Source organism: Anastrepha ludens, chromosome 3 (assembly GCF_028408465.1).
Source record: "Anastrepha ludens isolate Willacy chromosome 3, idAnaLude1.1, whole genome shotgun sequence".
Taxonomy (NCBI): domain Eukaryota; kingdom Metazoa; phylum Arthropoda; class Insecta; order Diptera; family Tephritidae; genus Anastrepha; species Anastrepha ludens.
The window spans coordinates 14,958,458-14,971,237 of NC_071499.1; positions in this window are offsets into that span (position 1 = coordinate 14,958,458).

The following is a 12,780-nucleotide window of genomic DNA, read 5'->3' on the forward strand; positions in this document are numbered from 1 at the left end:
GTGATCTTAATGGGTTGGTCTTACAGACAGACCACCACCATAACTTAACCAGACTTAAGGGGTTAGGGTAGTCAGAGGTCCGAAAAAATGATAATTTCCAAAAAAAATGTTATGCTAGCCAATTGATTTATTTTACAAAAATAAAAATATAGCATTAATACATCTCGTTTCGACTTGAATTTAGTAGAATTTAAAAAAAAAATATTAATAATTGTAAAAGTTATCGCTGTTTGTGTGGAGCCCGTTTCTCCAGAAGTCCCTTGCGGTGATCATCACAAGTCCTTGGAGATTCATCTAAAATCAAGCGGAAAAGAGAATTAACAGATAATCTTGTGCCTGACCGAAGTTTTTTTTTCAAAATTAACAACATGGCGGCCTCAGGAAATACTTTTCAGATTTTCGAGAAAAAACCGAAAATTAATTGTTAAGAAAATCGAAATTTTTGAAAAAAAATCCTCCTGATTTATTGAAATCTACCAAACGGTTTTTAAATTACAGTGATCACCAGTCCAAAAAACATAGTTTTAACATAGAAAAATGCATTTAAAGTTTTGCTATCTGCTCCGGAGCGCCCAAGCGCCCTTTGTTAATTTTTGCATAACTCGAAAAGTATTTTCAGGATTCACTTAAAATTTTCGCACAATATTTTTAAGATATTATACTTTAAGAAAATGCAACAAAAATTTAATTTTTTGAAAAGTCTGACTACCCCTAACCCATTAAACACCGGGACTAACTAAACAAAGAGACTTTTTGACTTTGATTCTTTCTTTCCGAAATTTCAAGAGATCAATGGGCTTTACCCGCTTCCAACCCCTCTATCTACGAGTATAATTTAATGCACTTTTAAATACTGTGTCCAACCTTTTTTGCTCAACCTCAACCTACTCCCCTCTCTATTTTGACAGCAGCAGTTGCTGCTGCGGTTTGTCGCCGAGCAGAGTATTGTTTGAACTTCTGCCTTTTACGCTGCATTTACGAAAACAAACAAGCAACCAGCTACGCACCCAGTACTGCCGAGCAAGTGTCAGTATGTGGCTGGCAGCAAAAGTTGCTCCTTTGCAGAGCCAGCAGCAAAACAACAAAGCGAAAACATGGTTACTGATAAAAACGAAAAAAATCGCAAACTATTGCAAACAAAAGGCGCAACTTTCGCATAACCCCTTGATGGTGTGCGCATATGTATAAGTATACACATACATATGCAGGGATATATGAAAAGTATTTGTGCAATGGACATTTGACGGCAGTTGCCGCGCTAGTCATTGTTGCTATTACTGCCACCAGCAAAGCGCCAGCTACAAGCAAATCGGCCTGCCCGTAACGGCGAAGAGCTTTGATTCGATTTCTATTATTTTATTTAAATGTATGCGTGTATGTGTGTGTGATATACGAGTGCATGTGTGTAGAGCTCTGTGAAAGGTCTAAATATTTTGAATGTGTTGGTATGTGTACAGTATGTCACAAAAGTATTAAGTTGATGTCATTTGCGGCGCCCCGCGTACTCATTGTTCGTGCTGCCACTATTGTGCCATAAAAGCACTCGAATGCCATGTATGCCATGTGCATATCTATGTATGTGTGTGTGTGTGCACTTTGTGAGTATTTTTTGTTATGCAAAATGACTTCATTTGCGTTTGGTAATGATGCTGCGACTCCTTTGCGATGCCGCTCACAGTTCCTTAGTCATTGTGGACCATTTTTGCCATTTCACATTTGCCATATTTGTTTTCCCCCTTGCCGCTTGTCCCACCGATTGCTGCTGCTATGTTGGTTTACAAATTTCTATTTTTTTTGTTGTGCTGTTTTTGCCACAAATGTGCATGGCTTTTTTTGCTTTAACCAAATATTCAATTGTTTTGCAACTTTTTGCGGTTTATTGAAAGTAAACAAAAGCTTGTGGCGAGTGTTGGGTATGAAGCAACCGCACAGGATTCCATTTGTGTTAATCTGCAATTTGGTATTTCCTATTAATTTCGTCTCTAGCTTTTGTTGTGACAAAAGTTCCAAATTAGAAGATGAGGAAAATTAAATAAAAAAGTGTTGGAAAACATCATTAGGGCCTTAATGCTGATTAAAAAAGTGGGGTCTTGTTATGTGATAATCGTATTTTTAAAGTCATTCACTCATACACTCATTCAGAGTAAAATCGAGATGCTTCCACTAATAAAAACCTGTGGTTTTTTAAGTGGTGTATCAGAATGGCATCTTTTGTGCTAATTGGGTCTGTGCTGTGTCCCTCAGTTAACACCTCCATCAACCAGCCAAAGTCACTCACTTAGCTTAGTACCGACAATGGATTAAAAGCAAGTTTCCCTAATTATAAGCTGGGCATCACGACTTCAAGCGATGAACAAATTTGAATATCCACTGCAGCCGTGACATGACAATCAGGGTTAGGTAGGTACCACGAAATAATCAAAATCAATAATCAAAATCTCAATTCAATAAGGAAATTAAAAAAAAATTTGCTAGTCTATTTCTATTCTTAACCCTTTAACTGTTTAATTTTGTTTCATGAAGAAATGGAGTCCCATCTTTTCTGCTCTTTCCTGAGAAATGAGTTGTGCTATTCCCCTTTAACATCAGTCAGTGGGATGCCGATGACCGGGCAGGAGGTCTCTGAGACCAATTCTTAAATTAAATTCCTTTCCCTCTATGTCCTGGAACCCAGATTAGAGAGATGTTACCTGCACACCCAAGAACTGTTATCTGCATTCCTCTTTACAGCAGTTAACCCATTTGGATCTGTGCCATGGCGTCGTGAGAGCCTTGACCTTGACATGAATATCGGAAAAAATATTATTCACTCCCCCGCTTCCACGTTCCTTAAGAATTATGTATGCCTCCAGGATCGCAAAGACTTCTGCCTTAAAAACATTAGGAATATTCGGCAGTTTTAACCCTTTGGAACCTTCTGGTACACCATATGTACCGCTAAATGTTTATAAAGGTCCAAATCCCAAAAATCGATGCCAAACTCAATATAAAATGTACCAAAGCAGGCTTTTTATGTAATCTAACGGTACATGGAAACGTTAATTCATTTTCTCTCTCGTAGCGTCCACAGTTTTGAGTGAAATAGCGAAGGTTACTGACACGTGTTTGATTTTGTGCTAAAAATATTGTAAAAGAAGGTGTGAGGTGCCAAAAAAATTAATAAAATTGGATATAATCATTCCCTCTCCAAATGTAAGTATAATTAATGAAAATAATATTTTGATTTGTATATTCTTGAGAGGTTTTAAGACCGTGGTACTTGTGCGTACCAGCAATCTTTTGTAGCGGTACCTATGTGTACCAGCAGTGCTTATTTGCAATAACTAAGTGACCTCTTTTTTTTTACTAAGTGATACCATGTCGAAAAAACTAAGGACAGATGAAATAACGGAAATGCTTCTGGATGAAATAATGGACTCAGATGCCGAAAATGTAGAGAGATTGATTTTTCCAACGGAAGTGATGACAATTATGAGCCGGAATCGGGCTTGCAGGACGAGAAATCTAGTTCATTTTCATCCACGAAAAGTGAACTGTCAGAAGTTGAAAGCACCGTTTCGATGGATGAATTATAAGAACCCCATCAACAACAAGGAAGCGCACAAATAAGCGCATTGAGAAATTTCGAACAGCAAAAAAACGGACTAATATTTTAAAAACTGATGTTGGAGAAATACAAATTCTCCTAGGCTGTATGTTTGTTATGTCTTATAACAAAGTTCCGGTATTGAAACATTACTGGTCAAACCATCCGTCCATGAGTAATGAATCTATTAAGTCTGCTATATCTCGGGACCGCTATAAATTTTTATCATCAAAATTATATTTCGCACCTCCTCAAAAACCAATGGACTGTAGCAAAACATACTATATAGATGATGTTGTCGAGTGTCTGAAAAAGATATTTCAGAAATACCGACAGGATAGTACTAGACAGAGTATTGATGAATCAATGACGAAATTTAAAGGAAGATCGTCCTTAAAACAATATATGCCAATCAAGCCAGTAAAACGTGGTATAAAAATGTGGCAGCGATGCGACTCTGAGACCGGGTTTACTTATGATTTTAATACTATGGGCAAAAAGTAAGGTTAATTTATTTGTCAAACTTCGCGGGATTAAAATTTCGCTCTAGTTGTTTTTTTCATGAGTTGGCAGCACTGTTAATAACATCTGGGCCAACTTTCATGTGAATGTCATTATCAGTAATATATTTACGCTTGTGTTTACCAAACGACCAAGAGTGCATTTTTCGATTTTTACAATGTCTGATTTGATTGAGCAGAGAAGTGCCATCAAATTTTATTTGCGGAATGAAATTTCGGCTGCGGAAACGTTTAGCATGTTGCAAAAGGCATTTGGTGATTCGACCATGTCGCAGAAAAATGTTTATAAGTGGTACGAAGACTTCAAAGAGGGTCGAGAACGTGTTGATGGCTTGGAGCGCTCCGGACGACCATCGACGTCAACAGATGACCAACACGTCAATAAAGTGAAGGAGTTCGTGCTCAAAAATCGTCGGTTGACTGTTAAAGACCTTACTGATATGATCGGAATATCAGAAGGATCTGTGAAAACCATTTTGAAATACCAATTGGGCCTACGAAAAGTCAAATCTCGTTTGGTACCGAAAACTCTCAATTTCTTGGAAAAAAGTCGTCGCGTTGATGTGTCTGAAACAATGCTTTCAGACTATCAGGACAAGCTCAAATGCATCATTACGGGAGATGAGACTTGGATTTATGCTAACGACCCTGAAACAACCGACCAATCAAACGAATATCGTGCTAAAGGCGAGGCCAGACCGAAAAGAGCACGTCAAAGTCGTTCAAAAATAAAGGTCATGATGACAGTTTTTTCGATTTTCGTGGAGTGGTGCACTATGAATTCCTTCTACCTGGCCAAACTGTTAATAAGGAATATTATTTGAGAGTTATGCGTCGTTTACGTGAAGCAATTCGTCTAAAAAGACCAGAATTATGTCCCAACAACTCTTGGTTTTTGCATCACGATAATGCACCGTCTCACACTGCACTCGTTCTTCGTGACCATTTCGCCAAAAATTCCACGCATATCGTTCCGCAACCACCGTATTCGCCTGATTTGGCTCCGTGTGACTTCTGGCTATTCCCAAAACTCCAGAGACCACTCCGGGGAACGTGTTTCGAGTCCATTGAGGAGATAAAAGCTGAATCGAAGAAGGTGCTGATGGCTATACCGGAAATGGACTATTTGGCATGTTTCGGGGATTGGAAAAATCGTTGGCATAAGTGTATTTCATCGAGAGGGGATTATTTTGAAGGGGATGAAATTGATTTACAAGAATAAATAAAGATTTTTCATTTTACAACCAAATTCACCTTACTTTTTGCCCACAAAGTTATATATATATAATGGAAGGGAACACAATCAATGCGATGGTACTTTGGGAGAACGTGTGGTTAAAAGCTTAGTAAGTACAATTAGAGAACATGATGTGATGGTATCTTTCGATAGATCTTTTACTTCTGTGAATCTTCTTCAGACTCTCAGAGTTCCCAGCTTTAGCAACATGCACGCGAAACAGAAAAAATCTACCAGAATTAGATGAGAAATTAAAAAGAAGCGCGTCTTCATTCAGGGGTCAGCACATCTGGTCTTCTTTGCGTTAAGTGGCAAGATACAAAAGAAGTTATGGTGCCAAGCAACTGTCATACGTCAACAATGACAACAGTTAATAAAACGTTGAAAGATGGAAAAAAATATCAGTATCATGCCATGAATCTATAAAGTTTTACCGAGAAGCAATGGGAGGAGTAGATCGGGCCGACCAAAGGAATTTTCGAATACGATAGGAAGTCTTCAAAATGGTGGAAAAAGGTTTTCTACCGTCTACTAATGTTTTCCGCAGTAAATTCCTGGATAATTTACTGCGACCTTAGAAGAGAAAAACTTCTTTCTATCGAATTTCTAATAACATTAACTGAGTCATTAATAGCAGAAGGTAAGAAAACTGCAGCCGTCCGCAGATCCCAATAATCAGGTCGTTTATCTAAACGTCAGAGACAGCTGGGAAAGGTATCTTTGCATTTGCCGGTGCCAATTCAAACTCGCAGACGTTGTTCTCGATGCGCTTCAGCCGCCGTTTTTCGTTTTTTTCGAATAAAAGAGGAAAATCAACACTTCCCGCAAATGACGATTATTCGGCACAAAATCAGACATTTTCACAAAGCCAAAAGTATATGAAACCAAAACAAAATCACTATTGTGTCGAAGCAGTTTGTTTACCATATGCCTAAGCTTGGTTTGCGGCGTTTAGGTTATGTTAGAATCGACTAGCACACACTGCTGGCGGCATCTATTGCCAAACAGCGGGAACTTATAATAATAATAATAATAATATTTTCGACAAGTTTTCACCAAAATTTCAAATATTTTAACCACACTTGAAAAAATGCAGTTTAATCAACATCATCATGATGAGCAGCTTGGCAGCCCGGGATGAGCTTTAGCCTCGTCCATTTTCCATGCATATCGATCCTCGGTAAGAATTCTCCAGCTTCTAACACTCAGAGTCCTCAGGTCCATTAGGACTTGTTCAAACGATGTTAGTATAGGACGTTCTAATGCCTTAGGCATGACGGAGTTAGCGAATGGCACGATTGATTCCTGGGGCGGTCATCTCTCATGCGCTCCAACACTATTAGACACGATTCATCTTTGGAAGTCTTTGTTCAGCTTTCACAGCCGTTTGCAAGAACTGGAAGCATTATTGACAGTTATAGACGCACTCAACTATCTCTCATAAAAAATTTGGATTTTAATAGTTTGTGACGATCGAAATATGCTCTGTTTCCTGCCGCAATACGGCTTTGTATTGTGTCGTGTGAGCCACTGGCGTTTTGCATAGTGACGCCCAGATACTTAAACGATTGTCCGCCCTCGAAGCTTTCGCCCAATTACCATGTCTTCTGACTGACTTCTCTCCACTTTGCGTAAAGTCTTCAGTTATTTGTTTTTTTTTCTGCATTTATTTTGAATCCTACAGTTTCAGGATTTGTCAGGGTGACCATAACCAAATTAGTCAGTTTGCTGCTGATGCCCAGCGATGTTACAGCGGGGGACGCTGTCATACACTTATTTGAAATTTATGAATAGTGGAAAATATAACGAAAATATAACATTTTTAAAAAATTATATGAAATCGGGCAACATTAAAAATATTCCAAATATTTCATTGTGTCCCAGTTGGTGTTTAGCTGTTTTTCCTGCAAACTGAAGACGCGCCAGCCTGTGCTGTGGCAAAAGAAGGGGGCCTTTTCTTATTTCTGATAATTTTAAATGATTGCACTTCTCTAATGTGCGTTAAACTGTGGTTTTTGAAATCTTATTTTGAACAACAGCGGCCAAGTTGGCGCAAGACTTATTCGAATTAGAAGCTTTTCTTATGATTGCTCGCCGTTCTCGACTTGATAGTGATAATTTTCTTCCAACTAGCTTTAAAATGTTGAAATTCTCAGGACTCAGTAAAAAATTCCTGATAACACAACAAATTCTGCCTGTTTTTTTTTTTGCAATCAAATTAACAAGCCTGAGTCCTTGCAGGCCTAAACTTTTCCACGCTCCTCTTGTGATAATATTGAACCCCCCTCGCCATTTGAGGTTAGGTTAGTTTAGCCTGGCTGGCAACAAGTCACGAAAAGACCTTTTGGTCCCTAGCGATACCAGATTGAGGCCCACCTCTATGAATACCTAAAGTCTGCATAATGTAGGCTGTCAGCGCTTTTGGCGAATCTAAGTAGAGCTGGGAGCTCCGCTTTTGAGACGTCCTCTAGACCCTCAAACAGTGGGATTCCCAGGCATTTTAAACACGTTTTAATAATGCCGATTAAAGACACAGAAGGTGCCCTAATGTTTCCTTTATATTCTCTCTGCATTTCCTGCATTTGTCCGTGTTAGCAATCCCTATCTTGGACGCATGTGCAGTCAACAGATTATGACCTGTTAGCAAACTTATGATAGTTCTGCAGTTCTTTCGGGAGGGCGTAAGTACGAATTGAGTCAGTTTTTTGTGGTTAATTCCACACATAACTTTTGATGTTTTGCATGTGGCCAAATAAGTCCACCTAGCTTCCCCTCGCCTTTTCATGTTAGTCGTCCAGTTCATTGCATATTGTATTTAGCGGTTTTTGTATGTCGTTCTCTTGATCAAAAGGTAGTCTAACAGCACTTTTTGCTATCTCATCTACTATTTCGTTTCCCATAATGCCCTTGTGGCCAGGTACCCAATAGATATGCAGCCTGCTGTTTGCGGCTAGCCTTTCTATGGCCTCCCTGCTCCGTCGAACATTTTTGGCCTTAATACAATATGAGCTTATTGCTTTTATTGGTGCTTGACGTGACGGGACATTCACGTATATATTAATTATTGAGTTCTTTCTTGTTCTAGTGTAGGCTAGCTCCGCGGCTTTCCCGACAGCAAAAACTTCCGCTTGGAAAATACTGCTGTGGTCTGGCAGCTTGATAAGCTGCCTTATCCATAGTTTTGAGCAGTCAATACCCGCTCCCACTCCATCTGAAGTTTTAGAGCCGTCTGTATAGATGTGAAAAGTTCTATGGCCAGGCTTCATGCCTTTGAGCCATCCCCCCTCTTCAATTGTAGTGCGAAACCTTCTCTCCCAACTAAAGTACGGAGTCATGTAGTCTGTGCAACCTGAGCTCCACTTTCCTATTGAGGTTAAATTGAATAAAATTATTATTAAAGTCATCCAAAACAACAATCAGCATCTTCAATCTCTTCAGAAGCTTATTTTCGAATAGTGTTTTATCATTATGAAGCACCGAAAGGACTAGCAAAAGAGCAGCTTCTTGGAAAAAGTTAACGGTTCTACAAAATAGAGCGAGCTTTTACACCAGAAACAATTAATGGAAGTCTTAAACCTATAACTGTTAAAATGGCGCCAAATAAAAGCTACTCCGGAAAGTAAAAGTCAGCTTATGGTAGTTCAAAAATTGTATACCAAAGGTGACTTATGATTATAAAACACACCTAATTTTTTTCTTTTCTAGTTTAGTATTTGTTATGACATCATTTTTAATCAAGAATAAGCACCTTTAATCACAAAACACAAAATTCAACAAAATTGCAAAATAAGGAATAGCTTAAATGTCTTAATCGGTTAGTGCAACGAAACGTCACCGTATTTCATTCAATTAGCGGAGTTATCAGGCATTAATCGTTAGCCATTAGCCAAAATCTATCGTACCCAATTCACAATCACATCATTTCATTCAATTCATTAAATTCGCCTGAGGTCATCAGAATGTGGCCATTTTGTGTTTTCCCTCGCTGCGCCCGCCTACTCACTTTGCCAATCGCTTTACGCTTATCTCCTTAAACCGATCTACCCCAAAACAATGACGAAGGCAGTAACGGAAGCGCATAAATCTTCATTCGGCAGCAATTAAAAATTATCGCTAATTACCACATGCGCATTCACTTAGCCAACAAACTTTGCTTGCTGCGGAGTATTTCTGGGTATATGGAGGGGTAATTTCAGAGGTACAGGAAAAAGGCAGAAGAAAACACTTTTTTATGGAATGTGGCAAATGCTGAAATAATTTGGCACGCACACTTAGCGCGGCCAAGTAGTGCGAGAGGGCGAAGGTGGGAGGGTGTTAAGCGTACGGAAGTAATAGCAATAAAGTACACCTGCAGTTGCTGCAACAACTACGAGAAAAAGGTAGCGACGCTCAATGATAACAAAAATTTGGTGGAAATGGAATAAAACCAACGAAAGTCAACGCGTTGAAAACTTTACAGCACTGAATTCCTCGCACACACACACACACACAAACGCGCGTCTCACACTCCATTTGCAAACACTCGCATTTACACAAATTACGGAAGATAGGAATGAAGGAATGTAATTCGTATTTAATTGCTTGTTAACACGCACGCAACCAGTGCAACGCCAAACTGAAGTTGGCTGCAATGAGCAAAAAAAAAAAACACGAAAACAACAAAAATCTAGAAGTCTAAACAATGCTCGAAAAGGTGCCATAGCGGAAGCTCAAAAAGGAAGTGAGCAGCAATTGCAACATTTAAAAGTGAGCAAAGTTGGAGTGCTGTAAGTTTGTATATATCCACTAGGGATGTCAATCTCGGCAAACCGAGTGTATTTCTGTCATGAAAAAGCTCCTCATAAAAAACCCTCTGCCGTTTGGAGTGGGCTTCAAACGGTTTTTTTTTTTTTATTTTTATTTTCATTTTAATTTTTTTCACGTGATTTGTAAACCAAGAAAAGCCTGGTGTTTTGTCGAATCCCTCACCCCACGGGACTGGCGCCACGTATTACACCTTCCAACACTCGTGTGATGACTCAAAGTTGGCATAGAATCTGGGTGCCATACGCGAACCAAACTGGCTAGGGAGGAGTCCCGAGCAAAAACCGAAAAGGTAATGGAAAACGATGGGTTAATTACTCCAGGTGGAACCCACAAAAGAGGCGATCCACTCGCTTCGGCGTCAGGGGCATGGATTCTGGAGGCCCCTACCATTACCCAACTCTCAGCTCTATGAGCGAGAGCGCATCCTGGAGGAGACGGGGGTTGCTATCGCAATGTCCTCTTCTTCAGAGACGGAAAAACGTTTCCCGGTTTTGGAGGGCCTGAGTTGTGAGGCTGCTTCGGTGGCGGCACGACCTCCCAAAGAAACCGGGAAATCGAAAAGCGTGGCAGAAAGGGAAAAAAGAAAGCGGCGGGCAAGGCTCATGCGGGAGAAATCCTCATGCGGCTCTGTCGGCCCTTCTGCGTCTGTGTCCTCCAAAAGGCCTCGATCGGCGGAGGTCACACCAACAGAAGCCAACGGATCCTCGGTGGGCACTGGCGCTCCCAAATTGTCTCGCTCTAGACGTAAGCGGCGGAAGACGGTGGCTGAAAGCAGCACGACCCCCCAAGGTACGATCGCCAGTGAATGTGGCAGCCGATGGTTCTGCTGAGCCACGGTCTAACCGCCGCCTCGACAACAAGTCCAACCCAGCTGTCTGCGCTGCGAAAATTTTGTCAGTGGCGGATGGCGAGCTGGATCTTCGCGAGAAGGCTGGTGGCCCACGACCTGTGGCTGCGATCGGAAAACTGGGGCCTGACCATCAGATGACTGATGCAGAAATTAAATTCTGCAAAAGTCGGCTGATGCGTTGGGTTGTTGCCTCCGGTCCTGAAGCTAACGCGAAGGGCTATGAGACAAAGGACGGCATCATAAGGGTGACGGGCGCGTCTCTGGCCAACTTTGAGTGGATCAGGACCGCTGTGAATAACGTGTCCCCATGGGGACCAATCGCTTCGCAGTCTACAGCAAAGAGAGTGTATCCTTCAGGAAGGTCATCTGCTGGATTCCGTATCCTAATCTGTCCACAACGGATGTCCTGTCCAGCCTGCGTGCCCAGAATTCGGGTTTCAACACGAGGCTTTGTCGAACCCTCTCTCACAGCAAGAGTAGCAACCGGGAAGGAAAGGAATGAGCTGCTCTTGTGGTGCGAGTGGATGAGGCCAGTATTGATGTCATAGGCACTCGGTACAGGAACCGTCTTAGTCTCTTCTTTGGGACTGTCACTTTCCATGTCTATCCCGAATGAGTGGCTCAGACTATGGTTCCTATAGTTACCGGGCCACTTTCTGTGGGCGAAGCACATGGAAAGGGTGGGCATCTCAGACAGTGTACTCTACCCAGCTTGTGAAGAGGAGGATGAGACGGCGGACCACTTACTGTACGTCTGCCCCACCATCGCTCAAATCAGGTTTGAGGTCTTTGGCACTAACGTGTTAAGAAGCGACCACCTTGGCTCCTTGGCACCACAAGATCTACTGAGATGTTTTCGGTGGTCGCATGGATTTAAAGAAAATTAAAAGGGAATCCAAGTGTAGTTCAATGGAATTAATTAATGTCTGAGTGCTGCACTTGCTAGTTGTCCCAACAACAAAACAACAAAAATGCTATCACATGCTGCCGGCCGTTGAATGATTCAGGACCGTCATTTTCTATAAAAATGCTGCGAAGCTTCCATCTAGAGCCATTAAATCGCCTACATTCGAAGAATGCGTGGTGGACATCTTCTACCGTAACGCCAGATTATTTGGTTATTTACAGCGCCTGCTAGAACTTGGTATCGCCTGCGCGCGCTTAGCATTATCCCCGCTAACGCTGCTACAGTCGTTGATGCTTTTTTGGATCCATACTTCAGGTGTTTATTGAATATTAGCCACCTGTCTATCATTATTCCCAAGAATTTTGTGTTGTGATGGTGTGATTCCCAACTTAATAGTTGCCACCTCCACTTTTTCCAGCTTTTTTCTAGACATGAGAAAGAACTCCGTTTTTTGCTCGACGAGTTGAAGACCGTTTTGCACCAGCTATGAATTAGCGGTCGTTTTGGTCTGATTCGATTCTTCGCAGATGACGCTTAGTATCTTAGTAGTAAAAACTGTAGGTCCACCAATTTGTGGAAAATCGTCAAAACGTGCACCACAAATATAAGGAGGAACTTGGCCAAACACCCAATGAAGTGTGTTGAATTTATAAATTAACTACTGCCTTTTGTTTTGTTACTAATGAAATACTTTTGACTTTAAATAAAAGAGTCTATTTAAAACCAAATTATTTTTTACTTATTATATGGTATAGATACGATTTTTCCCAGCTCATTTGTTGCAAAATAATGAATATCTAATAGGACTATGAATAAGTTCGTGCGGTTTTTTTCGAAATTTGAAACTTTATTGACGTAAAATGGTTACAAATT